Source organism: Macadamia integrifolia, chromosome 2 (assembly GCF_013358625.1).
Source record: "Macadamia integrifolia cultivar HAES 741 chromosome 2, SCU_Mint_v3, whole genome shotgun sequence".
NCBI classification, from domain to species: domain Eukaryota; kingdom Viridiplantae; phylum Streptophyta; class Magnoliopsida; order Proteales; family Proteaceae; genus Macadamia; species Macadamia integrifolia.
The window spans coordinates 28,228,060-28,242,590 of NC_056558.1; positions in this window are offsets into that span (position 1 = coordinate 28,228,060).

A 14,531-nucleotide genomic window follows, 5' to 3' on the forward strand; every position below is an offset into this window, starting at 1 on the left:
GGTCTGATCTGTCTCAAAATTGGATCGAGTCCCCTTCTTAATGGTCCTAACAATCAACCAAAATCTCAAAGCAATCGGGTGGCCAGAACTCCAAAATAGACTAGGTTGACAGAATAGGAAACAGAGAGCTTAACCCAGAAATTTCTGCAGAAAAATTCAGATTACTTACCTGAGATGGCTGAAGAAGAATAGTAACAATAAGAAGAAGAAAAAAACACTTGAAAAGAAAGAAAGAATACTTGAAGAGACCTCTTGGACTTCACGCCGCAAAGAGTCAATTGGATCAAACACCAATTCCTTCAGCCTTGATCAAACACAAGACAACTCTTCATAAAGAAGACAATAGCAACAACCATTATTTTTTATCAAAATCATTCTAGGCTTTTAGGAGCCTCCTCTTCTTTATTTATAATGTTAATGGGGGAGGGAATTACAAAATAGAAGGTTCCTCAAAAAGGAAACTAAATATTCTCCTAATACAATAGTTACTAAAAGCTGAAATTGGAAACTAACTGAAATTAGAAACTAGTTGAAAAAGGAAACTAACTACAAATGACTTGACTCAATTAATAACTGGACTCCTAAGGAAACAAATATAACTCAAATCAAGCCCAACTAAAAAGGAAACTAATGAAAATGGAAACTAACTAGTAATCCCGTATTCAATCTTAGACCCTCCCTTTTAGACCCATAAAAGTGGCCTATAACACTCAAAACACATGGGATCAAAAGCCCAACATGTATGGAACCCAACCCTAAGCTTATTCCTAATAAAACAAGCCTATTTAGGAAATTAATCTGCATCAACTCTCCCCATCTTGAAAAAATTCGTCCTCGAATTTTGCAGTGATAAGGAGGAAACAACATGTGCGTAGCAGCTTTAACCATTCCCAAACAAAATTCTGGTTGCTTGTAGACTTTTGGAAGGTAGTCTTCAAGGTGTGGAGCTTTCTCTTCAAAGAACCATGATGGCATAACAAACTCTATATGCTCAACCTCTGAATCAATACCAACTGTGAATGTCGTGTGCATAGAGTCGTCAATGTTGGTAACCTTCTCATCAAGGATTGGAGGAACAATCTCTTCCTTTTCATCATGAGTCTCAAAGACTTGTTGTGGAGTTCTTTCAATCACTACCTCATCTTCCACATCTTTAGTCTTGCCTATTATGCTCTCTTCAACGTAGAATCCTTCACTGGAGTCTTCTTCCATGGTTTCAGTCTTGTCTACTATGCTCTCTTCAATGTAGAACTCTTCAGTTGAATCTTCTATCTCTTGACCTTCTGTCTTTGAAGCTTCAAGAACTAGCTCTTCAATATGAACCTTGACTTCTAGTTCTTTTGGTTTAAATAGAGATATCTTCACTTCACCTAGAGGAGCTTTGTCTTTTGGGGGTGCTGAAGTGTTAGGTTTAGTGGTTGAAAAATTTTTCTTGACCTCCCCAGCTTGGTAACTAAACCTTCTACCTGGTTGTACCATAAGTTCCTCTGCTCGAAGAGCCTTGTCAAAGCAATCTCTCACTGTATACACATCAGCAACACCAATTCCTCTATTAATTTCAGCTCGTAATCCCAATCGAAACTGAGAAAGTAATTGCCTCTCATTCTTCCTAATGCTTGTGCAAGAATAAAGTGCATCAAATTTATTCATATACTCGGCAACAGTTATAGACCCTTGACGAAGAGAGTTCAGTTGGTCTTGTATGCGAGCTCTGAAGTTGTGTGGCAAGTATTTATCTGATAGCTCAAGCTTCATCTCCTCCCAACTAGTAGGTTCTCTACCACGGTCTTCTAACTCTAGCTCATAGGTCCTCCACCACTCACGAGCAGCCCCAACTAGCTTAGCACGAGCTAGTTTCATCTTCCGTTCCTCAGGTAACTCATAATAGTCAAAATAGTCGTCTAGTGCGACTACCCAATCATAGAACAATTGGGGGTCATATCTCCCATCAAACTCCTTTAGATCGAGCTTGACTTTCTGTGAATCTCCAGAGTATCTCTGATATGTGGGGCATTCAATCTCAAAATAACCCCTTACATATTCTTCAAAAGTAGGTTGCACTACAGGAACCCTCTGTGGTGCTCTCAGATTATGGTTTGCTCTCCTGTTAGCCAACTGAGCTGCTACATTCGATGGGGCTTCCACTTTAGGTGTTGTATGTGAATCACCGGTGAGTTGTTGTGGTTGGATCTCCACAGCCAACAACCTTGCATTCAGATCAGTCCGCAAAGCTTGCCGTTCAGCTTTCAATTCAGTTCTCCATTTTTGTAGAAACTCCATAATAGAAGCTAGGGTGGGGGTGTTCTCAGCCATGCTCTGATACCACTTAATGTAGGAATGGATTGGACAACCAAATCAGACCCAAGACTGCAGGAACTTTTAAACTAAGAACAACCAAAACCACCCAATAGTAAACAGCAACAATAGTCCAGAATAATCAGTCAACAGTCCTTAAACAAACCAGAATTATCAGATCCACAATCAGGAATTTCAGGAAGCAGAGTTTGCATCAACAATTAGAAGTTCCAGCAATAGAAAGAGTAGTTGAATAAGCAGGATCAGAATTAAAACATACTAGAACCAGATAATCAAATCAGAACTCGATTCTGGGACAGCAGGTTTTGAGAATAGGCAATCGATCCTAACAAGTTCAGAATCTTCAATAGCAGATGTTTAAGTGACAAATAAACAAATCGGAATACTGGATAACAGGTCCATTCCCTCAGAAAAACATAGGCAGCAACCAACAGTAGCAGATAACACAAATCAGACAATAATTTCTGGGCAGAAATCACCATCGACCAGCACTGAAGAAAACTCAGAAACTGACAAACCCATGGTCTGATCAGTACCAAACTTGGATCGAGTCCCCTTCTTAATGGTCCTAACAATCGACCAAAATCTCAAAGCCATCGGGTGGCCAGAACTCCAAATAGACTAGGTCGACAGAATAGGAAACAGAGAGCTTAACCCAGAAATTTCTGCAGAAAAATTCAGATTACTTACCTGAGATGGCTGAAGAAGAATAGTAACAATAAGAAGAAGAAAAAAAACACTTGAAAAGAAAGAAAGAATACTTGAAGAGACCTCCTGGACTTCACGCCGCAAAGAGTCAATTGGATCAAACACCAATTCCTTCAGCCTTGATCAAACACAAGACAACCCTTCATGAAGAAGACAATAGCAACAACCATTAATTTTTTTATCAAAATCATTCTAGGCTTTTAGGAGCCTCCTCTTCTTTATTTATAATGTTAATGGGGAAGGGAATTACAAAATAAAAGGTTCCTCAAAAAGGAAACTAAATATTCTCCTAATACAATAGTTACTAAAAACTGAAATTGGAAACTAACTGAAATTAGAAACTAGTTGAAAAAGGAAACTAACTACTAATGACTTGACTCAATTAATAACTTGACTCCTAAGGAAACAAATATAACTCAAATCAAGCCCAACTAAAAAGGAAACAAATGAAAATGAAAACTAACTAGTAATCCCGTACTCAATCTTAGAGCCCCCCTTTTAGACCCATAAAAGTGGTCTATTACACTCAAAACACATGGGATCAAAGGCCCAATATGTATGGAACCCAACCCTAAGCTTATTCCTAATAAAACAAGCCTATTTTGGTAATTAATCTGCATCACATCGATTTGAAGAAATAACGCTTCCAGATTTTCTGATTTGATTCTATGGATTTCAGACCAACTCTGTGGACTTGGTGGATTCCTAGCCTGTTAACTATCCTTCTTACCCATCTTTTGGTAGGTAATATTCAAGTCAGATCTTTCTCTTCAAATAACCATGATGGCATAACAAACTCTATATGCTCAACCTCTGAATCAATACCAACTGTGAATGTCGTGTGCATAGAGTCGTCAATGTTGATAACCTTCTCATCAAGGATTGGAGGAACAATCTCTTCCTTTTCATCATGAGTCTCAAAGACTTGTTGTGGAGTTCTTTCAATCACTACCTCATCTTCCACATCTTTAGTCTTCACGAGTTTGCGTTGATTTATGTTCATTGCGTTGTTTTATGATGACTATGCTTATATTGCATCCTATAGTTTGTTTATTATACATTAGTTTCCTCATATTGGGTAATTATGAGCATAACTATATCATATTGCATTGTTTAGCCGTCCAGGCACCTTCTTGGGTTTACGCCTTTACGGAGCCAGCATCCCTTGTTTGGCAAGAAAGGCGACCCGCCTTAGACACCTTGGGCCTAGGCATGGCCTTGGGGCGTTGGAGCCTTGTGATAGCACGCCTTGTAATATATCAGTTTAGTTTACGTTAATTTAATGTTTTTTGATGAATATTCTTATATTGTATCCCATGCTTTGTTTATTATCTGTTATTTTCCTCATAGTGTGCCATTATTAGCATAATACTGTCATATTGCATTGATATGCTTCTATCCTACATATAAGTATGATTATATAAAATAATCAATACTATATTACATATATTGTGTGCTTAAGACGTAGGCGCTCCTCCAACGCCTTGGGTGAACTAGTCACCTTGAGAACTATGCTTATCACTGTAATATTCTGCTGGTTTAACTTCAGTTTCTTGATTCTCATGTTCTACATCTCAAAAACATTCAGATTAGCTTCTCCAAATTATCTTAGTCGATATTCAGATCTGCTCTTGATTTAGTTTCAGTTCTGCTGCTCCTGCCTATAAGTTCAGTTCTATTCTGTGATTCTGCATTCAAATAGCTTCTCCAAAGCTTCTGATTTGATTCCTGATTTTGATAACTGAGTCGCTGCAATTCTGTTTGCTTTTCAGTAGTAGGATTTGGATCAAGGGATTCTAGGGGACTAAAAGTGTGCCCCTCGTCGGAATTCCTAGTATTTCTTCAAGTTTGAACCACCATTTTGCCTTGAAGGGCTCCACCTATGTAGGAGTAGGTTACAAGAAACTACCCTACAGGTTACAACCCCAAACAATACAGCTAATGACTCAAGGTTAGCTAATTGCACTTAAGAATATTTAGGAGACCAAGGGAATAGCAACCAGAAATAACCCACACAAGATAAAGACAGCCCACAAAGAAAACCCAAGAAAATACCTATCGGCCAGGAGAGAGAAACTCACCTGCGATAGACCAAGAGAGAGAGAGGGCCGGCTGTAGTTGTGGAGCTCAGAATGAGCTGCACTCTTGGGCGTAGGTAGTCCCTAAGGAGGATACAAAAACCTAAAAATTTGAAGGACTTCTGACAGCTGGTTGATGAGATAATTACTTTCTTGAAAATCAGACCTAGGAGAGAGAATTTGTCAGAATTCTGCAGGGACAGCAGCAGGCAGCTGGCAGCTTCAAAAAGTCTTCTAAGGGGGATCGAGTAGTCCACTTATGGTGAAGAACAGGTACTCCAATAGTCCAATAGATCAGATCCTCAATACTGGCAATAAGGGAGATCAATTGACTTCACAAAGGGGTGCTTCTTGCTGATCGATCTCAAGGAACAGAACTCAATTGTATAAAATTAATAAGGGCAGCAACAGTGAACAGAATTAGGTTATCGATTGCAGGAACAAGAGAATAATAACAAAGGGAAGTGGGAAATGAGTGGCTATCTTGGCCCGGGCTTCTCACCCACAGCTATCCCGACTGTTTTAAGCAATTGACTGCAATTTTCTTCATTCAAATCTGAAAATATGAGTACATGGGCTTCTCTATTTAAAGAGGGCAGAATAGCAATCATGACATAAGTAGGAGCTAGTTTTCAAATAGGACTAGACACTCTTAGCAGGACTTAGACTCATAATATGACTAGGACCATAACTCTAACATGGAGTAAGTTACTTAACAAAGAGTCCATATCGGACATTACAATAGGTGGGCCCAATGGCCTCACTTATTAAACATTTAAATAAATACCTATAGCTAGGATCGATGGGCCCAATGGGCCCTTCTTCTAACAACTAATTCAGCCACTTGAAGTGGACTTAAGTGTAGATCGCTAGGCCCTTCTTGGCTGGGCCTTTCTTCCTCTGATAGATCCTCCCAAAGTGTGGATCTACATCAGCTTCCCCTTCTTAGAATCATTCATCTCCGATGAATGGATGAAGGACATGTAGTGCTCGTAGAGATCCATGTCAAGATGCCGAAAGTCATCAGCATGGATCCAAGTGCAATCTTGTTGTGGTTGTCCTTTCCACTTGACGAGGAACAAGTAGTAACCCTTGCCCCCACGAACTGTAGTGAACTTGTTATCTAAGGCATCCTCAATAACATCATCTTCCAGAGTCACAAACTGGGGAAGCTTTAAGGCATGCTCCGTGTCACTTTCATCAGAATGGTGTCACACATATAGTGTAAGGTCAGCCACATTGCATACACTGTTGATCTTCAGGGTAGGAGGTAATTCCAGCATGTAAGCATTGGGACCAATGCGCTTCAAGACTTTATATGGACCCATATTCCAGGGATGGAGCTTGTGCACTATGCAGGGAGAGAACCTCTCAGGTGGAATTCGAACCATCACCATATCACCAGGTTGAAATTCCACGTAGCGTCGATGACAGTTAGCAATTGCTTGATACCCGTCTTTGCTAATGGCTATGCAACGACGAACATCAGCATGTACATCTATGATATGCCTAAGAAACTCATCCTCTTAAACACTAACACGGGCATGAGGTGGTAATGATACCATATCAACCGATCGTTGTGGCAACAGTCCAAGAACAATTTCAAATGGGGTACAACTGGTGGTGGGGTTGATGGAGCTATTATATGCGAACTCTGCTATATCAAGAATACATGGCCATGTCTTCTCATAATCATGAACTAAGCAACGGAGCAGATTGCCAAGTCTTCTATTCACTACCTCCGCCTGACCGTCTGTTTGAGGGTGGAATGCCGTAGAGAATTTGAGTTTAGTGTTTGTTTTCAGCCATAGGGTCTTCCGGAAATAGCTCATGAACTTGACATCCCTATCTGAAACAATCAACTGTGGCAAACCATGTATACGCACTATCTCTTTAAAGAAGAGTTTGGCTAAGTGACTTGCATCAAGTGTTTTTTTGCACAGGATAAAGAGTGCCATTTTGGAGAATCAATCTACTGCCACAAATATGGAATCATACCTTTCCTATGTAGGTGGTAAGCCTAGGACAAAGTCCATGCTTATGTCTAACCAAAGTGCATGTGGAATGGGCAGCAGTGTGTACAATCCCGCATTCTTCTTCTCTCCTTTAGCAGTTGACAAGTACGACATCTTTGAATAACATGTTGAACATCCTTCTGTAGTTGAGGCCAATAATACAAGTCTGTCATCATTGAGTAGGTCTTGTATTTGCCAAACTGTCCACCCATTGCTCTGCCATGTAGTTCTCGAACCAAGTGATGCCTTAAGAGGTGTTTGGAACACAAAGACGTGTGCCCTTGAAGAGGTATCCATCATGCATGGAAAATTTGTCATCTCTTCCTCCTTGTAACTTTTTGAACACTTCTGAAAAATCAGCATCAGTAGCATACTCATCTTTGATATGTCCCACCCCTGTACTTTGTACTGCAAAGGTATTCATTAGCACCTTCCAACTAAGTGCATCAGCTACTTGATTCTCTTTTCCAGCTTTGTAATTGAGAGCATATACGTATCCTTGCAAATATGAGATCCACTTAGCATGTCGATCGCTAATGGTCTTTTGTGAATGCAAGTATTTGAGTGCTTCATGATTCGAATAAAGTATAAACTCTTTGCCAATTAGGTAGTGTCTCCAATGCTTGATAATTTGAACAACAGGCATAGAGTTCTAAGTTATAAGTAGAGTACTTTCTTTTTGCATCATTCAACTTTTCACTGTAAAAGGCAATCAGATGACCCTCTTGCATGAGCAAGCCTCCTATCCCAACATGGGATGCATCAGTAGCCACTTCGAACATGAGATCAAAATTGGGTAGTCTAAGCACTAGTGCTTCGGCATGGTTTTAAGTATCGGTACGTATAGTACCGTATTGGCCAATATGTATATATATAGGCCCTTACCGATACGATACACACCGATATAATACATGAAATTTTTAAAATCCTTTCGTATCGATATGTATCCTACGATACATACCGATATGCCACCAATACACACCGATACGATACAACACACCGATACGTACCGATACTCTATGAAAAATATAAAATTGAGGTGAAATGTACATTTCGGCATGAATCGGTGTGTATCAGTATGTATCAACCGATACATATCGATACGGTACGATATAGTGCGATACAATCATATAATGGCCAAGATGGATCATTTTTCAGAAAAACACGTTTTTTTGAAGGGTTTTTATTCTAAAGTTGCTGCCAACCTTATTTCTCTATAACTAAAGTGAAAATCAAGGTTGGGAACAAGGATTTTATATTTATAGGACAACTAGAAACCTTGAATTCTTAGTGTGATACCCTCAATTTAGTGTTTATGCATAATACATGTTATCAATAGCTTTTTTTAACAAATTTTTTATACAAAAATGTATAAAAAAGTGTTTCTTATCCATTTATGTGTATATCTTAGCGTATCTCTGATACGATACGATTTCCTCTGATACGTATCTTAATTTTGGCCGGCAGATACGGTGACCAATACCGATACTATAATCCTTGTGCTTCGGTCATTTTTTGTTTGATCAAGTTGAGTGCTTTAGTGGCAGCTGGAGTCCATTGGAATGGAACTTTTTCCCCTTTTGTGCACTCTATGATGGGGGCTACAATAGCACTGAAATTCCGTATGAACCATCGATAGAATGAGGCAAGACCGTTAAACTGCGAACTTCTATTAAGGTCTTTGGAATGGGCCAATCTATGATGCTCTTCACCTTCTCCGGATCAGCTTCTATACCTTGTGAAGACACAATAAAGCCACAGAATATGACCTTGGGCAGCATGAAAGAACACTTCTTCAAGTTGATATATAGCTTCTCCTGTCGTAGTACCCTCATGATGTTAGAGATATTAGTTATGTTACTCTAAGGGCAGTATTGTAAGAAGAGCATCAGACAAAAAAGTTTTAGGAACATGCATGCCAAAGAGAAAACTCCTACTGACCTCCAACAAATGACGATTTTTCCTCTCAGCAACCCCATTTTGTTGGGGTCTGTCAACACAAGCTAGCTGATGGATAATGGGGAAGCTAGAGCCTCATTATGTTTTATTTATCCCAAGTATGATACAAACCAATTTATCTCATTATGTTTTATTTTTCTTTTCCTCCTTCCGGAGGTATGTGTAATTTCCCTCCTTAGGGAGGTTTGTGTAATACCTTGTAAATATATTAGTAAAGAATATATTGGTGTATGTGAGATTTCTCTCACAACACTATTCCAACATACCATCGATTACCTCTCTTCCCCCTGATGCAGAATTGATGTTGTTGAACCGGATTGACCCTTCGGACAACCTCAACCGAGATGAACCGGGTCCAATTGGATTTTTGGATTCATTAAGATCGTTAGGATTTTATTTTGTTCGGGATTATTTGCAATCTTTTAATTTGGGTAGCTAATAGTCAATTAGGGAGTTACTAATTTAAGTTTTATTTTGTTTCTAATTTCATTAGTTAGAATTTAGGGAGCAAATAGGAGTTGCTAATTTTATTTTAGATTTTATTAGGCAAGTTTTAATTTTAGTTTATTATATAAAGGCATGTAACCCAAGTAATTAGATAGATTTTGAATGATGAATTAATTAATTGGTTGAAACCTTGTGGTTTCCCTGGTCGTGAGACCTTCTTCCCCCTCCCCTTTGTGTGATTCTTCTCTTCTCCCTGCAACTCTAAGTTCACTCGGGGATTTCTTCCCTTTCTTTCCTAAGGCCCTACATCAAGTGGTATCAGAGCCGAAGGATCCATCTCCTTCGTTCTCTTTTCCTTCCCTATCTTCTTCCCCTTCTCAGTTCTGGTTTCTGCAGAAACTGAGAACAACAACAATAAAAATAAAAAATAAAAAATAAAAAAAATTCCCATCTTCCGCAGCAACACAAAACCCTTTCTATCCTCTTTGATCCCTCCACAGTAACCCACCGCCTGCATAATTTCGATCACAGCCCCTTGTTTTAGGTTTCCCTAGCCGTAGCCCCAAAAAAATAAATAAATAAATAATTCTCTTCCCCATCGTTCTCACTCAGAACCCCAACCCCTTCTTCTTCCAGCGAAATACCCATCCTCTCTTCCTTTACTTCTGTTCTTTATTTCTTGCAACTGTTTCCATCTCTAATCTTCTTCCATTGCTGTCTCTTTCCTTACCTAAACATTCTCTGTTCTGGGTGGTGTCTGCGAACTATCAGATCTGAACCGAGCTTATTACATGCTCGATTGTTGAGGCTGAGAATTGTTATGCTTGATTCTTACCTAAGGGCGATGCAACCTGGAAATTTTGGCCTCCACTCCTCTCATGTGTGGTGCGATTCGAGTTACTGTTGGAACCTGCAACTATTCAGTGATCAAATCTGATTTCAGAGATTCATTCCCAATAGTTGGTCGGAGAATCGACCTGCTGCTGGTTACAATCAAGAGAATTAGGAGTCGAGATATCCATTCCTAATTTCTGGTCGACTAGGTTCTTATCAAAGAATAATTGCATTCATAGACCAGCAAGCAATCCGCTGGTTTCTGGTTCTCACAACCAGAAGAAGAGGTTATTTCACCTTTATTGTGACTTTCCCTTTTTACCCTCACCTTTTATTTCTTATTATCTCTTGTTCTATTTTTATCCCTGGTTCCTGAATTACCCTTTTACTAGCATATTGTCCCCACTACTTAGGCCTTTAGTTCATCTAATCACAAGTCTACCCCTCCTTTCTAAATTTCCATTTATTTATAAAACTGCCACCCACTTGGATATTGGAGTTGGTGTCTTATTTTGTGAGGCCCATAGCAATTCTGACACAAGATTGGTCATGGATTCCTTTGTGTTCAAATTTCGAGTGCGGTTGCCCAATGGAAAGTCTGCTAAATTGTTAATTGATGAGTAACTAAATGAAAATTTTGTCTCTAGATCTGTAGTGGACATGTTGTCAAAGACCAGTCAGATTTTTATGAGTCGGAGGATAATGTATTTGTTGAATTCTCTGTTCCTCCTTATCATGATGGTGCTTTTTGTGAAGTGTTTAACTCTCCTCAGCGCATCATTAAAATGGGTCGAGGCCGGTTGGAACGAGACGGTTTTCTTGATCGTGACAACAATATGTGCACCCTCCAGGCTTACCACATGGGTCGAAAATTTGATCTCCATGGATTGGTTAAGTCAAAGAAAGTGATACCCTCAATACAACCACAAGTTGAACCAGAGGTAATGCAGGAGTAGATTACAAGTAATTAAGTCTGCAATTTATAGCCCCAAACAATACAAATAGGAGCAAGAAACAAAGAAATAATACCATCAAATAAACCCTTAAGGATATAATACCCATATAGGAGCAAAACTAGTCCAAAACGCACCCTGATAGGAGAGAGAAAAAAACCTTCTATAGAGCTGGAGAGAGAAAGGTGCGGTCAGGTTTGTGGGAGTCCGATTGAGCTGCACCTTTGGGTGTAGATAGTCCCTAGGGAGGGTACAAAAACCCCCAAAGTTGAGAAGATTCTGATGGCTGGTTGTGAAGTTACAAGCTTTCTTGATTTTCTGACCTAGGAGAGAAAACTGAGAAGAACCTTCAAGAACAGCAGCTGAATGCTTCCAATAGTGACTAAGTAAGGATCATGGGACCCTTATGAGGCCTGGAATACCTTGATTGAAGACCTGGCTGAACAGAGTACAGAAGAGAGAAAGAGAGGAGATCGATCTCTCTCTATTCCCACTAGGATTGCTGATCGGTTCTAATTTCTGCAGACTTTTATCAGAATCTGAATTATACCTCTTGAATGTTACAGCAAATAAAATAAAAAAAGAAGAATAAAACGGATGGGGGGTTGAGAAGGGTGAAAGAGAATAAAGGAAGTGGCTATCTCAGCCTGGGCTTCTCACCCACAGCTATCTCAGCTGCTCTAAGCATTTAGTTGCAAACTTTCTTTCATAAATGTAAACTTTCTTTCATTCAAATCTGTCCAATAATGGAACATATGCCTCTCTATTTATAGAGAGGAAGTTTACAATTATACTAATACTAGGAGCTAGTTTCCCAATAGGACTAGACACTCCTACTATAACTAGGAATTCAAAATAGGACTAGAACTTGACTTTATGACTCCAACATAAAGTAGGACTAACTAACTAATAGTCCATATAGGACTTTACAGCCAACTAATGGCCTAATGGGCCTTTATTGAATTAAATAGCAACTAATTAAACTAATGAATAAGATCCCGTTTTCCTACCTTCTACCCATATTTTAGGCCTATTAAAGTGGTCAATTTCAAAGAAAACTCATGAGATCAAAGGCCCAACACATACATAACACAACCCAAGGCTTATTTGCAATAAAATAAGCCTAAGTGACTTATCTACATCAACTTGCCCTCTCTTAGAAAAAATTCGTCCTCGAATTTTATAGAGTGTGAGGGTGATTATATCATGGTGCACGTCCCTCTTCAAGCCGTATAAAAATTCAGGTAGCTCTTTGATGATAAAGATGTAGTCTAGAATGTGAGGAGCTCGATCTTCAAGATACTTTAATAGGATGAAAAACTCCACATGCTCAACTTCAACATCTTTGGATGTATCCATAGGGTCATCTACATATGCACCTTTGATCTCTTTTAACTTCAATGCAATATAAAGCTCTTTTGGTTCATCTACCTGGTGGTTCCTAATCGGTTCCATTGATGGTTCAAACACAACTTCATTCTTGAACTCCTTAGGATCTTCCTTTTGGCTATTCACAATCATCACAGTTGTTGTAGTGTCAAGTTCCCTAGTCTCAACCTCATTGTCCATTGTGGCAACCTTGTTGCTTTCTACTTCTCCCACATGAGTCTCGTTGATGGGAACATCAATGATTAGTTCTTCCTCAACAATAGGAATGGCTGAAAAAATTTTAACACTAACCTCAACTTTTGACTTTAGTTCACTGGTCAGAGGTGTCTTCTCTTGTTGCTCTTTTGCAATAGAGGCCGATGATTCCTTCATGCTATTGTCAAGTGTGGGTGGCTTTTGGACATCTGGTGGAAGGAAGTACATGTTTTGTTCATGCTCAGATAGGTACATGCCTGCCAACTCATATTGCATCTCGTCCCACGTTTTAGGTTTACATTCTTGAGCTTGAAGTTGCCTTTCACGGACTTTCCATTGCATTCGAACACAATCACTCATCTAGGAACATGCATATTGGCGTTTTTGTCTCTGTTAAGTTTAGTTGTCAACAAGGATTAAAGTATCGGTATCGGTCGCTGTATCGGTCGGTCAAAATTAAGATACGTATCGGAGGGTATCGTATCGTATCGGAGATACGCTAAGATACGCTAAAGATACGCTAAAGATAAATGGATAGGGAACACATTTTTATACACTTTTGCATAAAAAAAACAGTTAAAAAAAGTTATATATAACATTTAGAATGCATAAATACTTAAGTGGAGGGTATCGTATTGATAGACAAATATATTGAGTTGAAAATATTCAAAATGATGAGGGTATGGTATTGATAGACAAATATATTTTTTTGAGAAAAATCAAAATTTTCCATAGAAGTTGTAGAACACTTGTTTTTACATAACATATAAAAAATCTAAACATTTTTAATCATTGAGCATGAGTAGATCTAAGAAATTTGAAATAAATTGAAACCCTCATTTTCTCTTGAAAAAAGTTTGTAAATCCTTATAAATCCAATGATTTCATGTAATAATGATGCACAAAATGTGATTCTAAGTATGATGAACTAGGGGTGTCAATTCGTGGCCCGAACCGACTAAACTCGATCGGGAAGCCCGACCGTTTATTAAACGTGTCGGGCTTGAGCCCGGACCGTTTATTAAACGTGTCGGGCTTGAGCCCGGCCCGTTTATAAACGGTCGGTCTTGGTTTTTCTACTTGGACCGTCGGGCGCCCGACCGAGACCGACCGTTTAACATCCGATCGAGACCGGCCTGTTGTGCACTGGCCTAGCCCGACCCTTTAATGATTGTAGAATACCTATTTTACCCCCCAAATTAGAAAGTAAAAACTAAAAAGTAAAAACATGTTCATATTTTAAATAATGGTTATATTTGGTATCATTTATTAATTTATTGTCATTTTTTTAGGTTTGCATGAGTGGGCCGGAATATAAGAGCACATTTTAAAGAGGGTCCGTTTAAAAACCGGTTAAAGCCCGTTTAACATTAAACATGTCCGTAGCCCAATTAAGGCCCGACTAAAGCCCGATTAAGGTGGCCCGATTATAGCCCGAGGCCGACCGACCGAATATAAAGTGTACCATGCCCTCAATAACTAAGCCCGATTAGTTAAATGGGCGGACACGGTGTAGCCTTTGAAAGTCTTTAAGCCCGATTAAGCCCGATCGAAACCGAACCGACCCGACCGGTTGACACCCCTATGATGAACCTTAGATTTGTAAAAAAACTTGAAAATCTAAGGTTAAAGTTGAA